This window comes from Zingiber officinale, chromosome 2B, assembly GCF_018446385.1.
Source record: "Zingiber officinale cultivar Zhangliang chromosome 2B, Zo_v1.1, whole genome shotgun sequence".
NCBI lineage: Eukaryota > Viridiplantae > Streptophyta > Magnoliopsida > Zingiberales > Zingiberaceae > Zingiber > Zingiber officinale.
In genome coordinates this window covers 42909209-42911369 of record NC_055989.1, presented here as the reverse complement: position 1 = coordinate 42911369, position 2161 = coordinate 42909209, and positions in this window count along the sequence as shown.

Here is a 2161-nt window from a genome sequence, read left to right as displayed (position 1 = left end):
TGGGCTAGCAGTTATTACTTGATCAAATAGGATCGAATTGTATTTAAGTAAGAAATAGTTAATAGCAAAATAAAAGGAGAATAAAAGGCTCGGTTGGGGATTTGAACCTGCGGCCTTTGGCTCGGTCAAATCCCGGCTGACCAAGTGATCCAGCCACCAGTTCTGTTTAAAAAAGGTAGGAAATTTTATTTAAGGAAGTTAACAGAATACCGGGTTATTAAAAGGAGAAACCCTTCTTTGCTCCTCTCCTCACACGGTGTCGGCGCGACTCCCTCTCGGGCGAAGACGCAGCAGGGGACCTAGGGCTTGGTCTCCGGCGCCGGCGAAGGGTTGTTTCCGACCGGTCTTCACCCGTGTGTGACCACTTCGACGAGGGGAGCTTGGAAACACAAAGAGGTCGCCGAGAATTGAAGCTCCTCCGAAGCCCTAGTTGCCTCCTTTCGGCTGTGAGTCCAAGAACACGAAGGTAAGTCGCTACTCACCTGCAGTAGGATAATTCCGGATTTCGATTCGTTTTGGTGTTCCCTTATTTGTTCGAGTTTTGCTGTGAAGCATGTTAGGGATTTGTCTGTTGCCGTGAGTTTTCAAAGGAAGAATAGTTATATTTTGTTTTCCTTACCATGACATTGAGCATGAAGAATAGAAGATATGAGAATTGAAATGAGTTTTCATTTTGGTTGGTGGCTATAGATAGCAAAACCAGGTTTAGAAGAACAAACTGACAATTTCGGAATTTATTTGTAATTTTCTGATACTTGCAACAGACTTTATATGTTGTAAATTCTATGCAGAACAATGTATGTTGAGACCTACTTGAGTGTGTTGTAAATTTTAGTTCAATCGACAGTACTGGAATTTCATTCTTTGAATGGATTGATTTAGTTTTAATTGATATGATTCATGTATGCAGAAATTAGATACAAGTGTTATTGCTAAAGCTTTGGGATTTCATTTTTTATATCTAGTAATGATGTTAGATAGTGTAAGCATAGAATAAGGAGAATAGATGCCTTGGTTTTGTTTTCCTGAACTGTTATGGGATATGGGTTAAGTGCAGAAGTTGGGTTTCAGTGTTTCGGTTCTCCTCTCTACAGTGGCTTTGTGGAAGTTTTGTTGTGGTTTTATTGTGATCTTGTGGGGTTGTGGCATTAGTTCGTATAACATGATTCAAGTTCCTATGCTAGTGTAATCCTTGTGTTATGTTCGTTAATTCCTTATGCATTATTTAGGCTCCTGATAATTTAATTCTTGGGTTATGTTTATTAATTCGTCATACCCGATTTAGGCTCTTGATATTCTAGTGTTAAGCATGGATTGTAAATAGAAAGGATATGGTGGATCTGTATGGTTACAGTGTAAATACCATGGTCTTTCAATTCAAGCATGAAGTAGATGGGTTTTAAGCTTTAATGTGATCTGGTTTTAATTCAAAGTATACAACATAGGTTTTAATTCCAACAGGTTTTAGATCTAGTTTAAGCTTGTATGGTATGCTAATTTTGATGAGTATGACATGCAGATTTAGATTTCTAGTTCCTTTGCTATTGGAATAACATGAGCAGATTTCTAGTTTCTTATGTTATTAGATGTGCATGAGTAGCCTTCCTTCTAAAACAATCAGTTTCTAGTTTCTTTAGAGCTTAATATGCAGAATTGTGTCAGCTTAATATGCAGCATGTTAGTGTGCAGATTTTTATTAAGTATTAGTGTGCAGAATTCATTTACCCTTAGCTGAACATGTGCAGATTTTTATAAGCATAGCATGCAGATTTTTATAAGTATAGTATGCAGAATTTTATTAGCATAGTAGGCAGATTTTTGGGTTAAGCATTTCAAAGTTAGAATTCGCTTAAACATTTCAGTTTCTTTTAAAGGAAGTATTCTTTTAGAAGTATTAACAAGTATAAGAAGATAAAGAAAAGAAAGAAAAAGGCCAAGGCCTTAAGTAGATCCCAAAGTCAAGACTTTAGGGATTTTGGCACACAAGGTGCTAAAGAAAATGCCGAGGCATTATATAGAAGTATTAAAAGATAACAAGTATTTTACTTTTATCAGTGGCACTGTGATGGACTCTCTGTCCTTGGGCTGGGCTCCCATAGTCGTCCCTAGGTTTAGATAACCTAGTAGTAACGGCTCGGCCGACGATCGACGGTCGACGGTC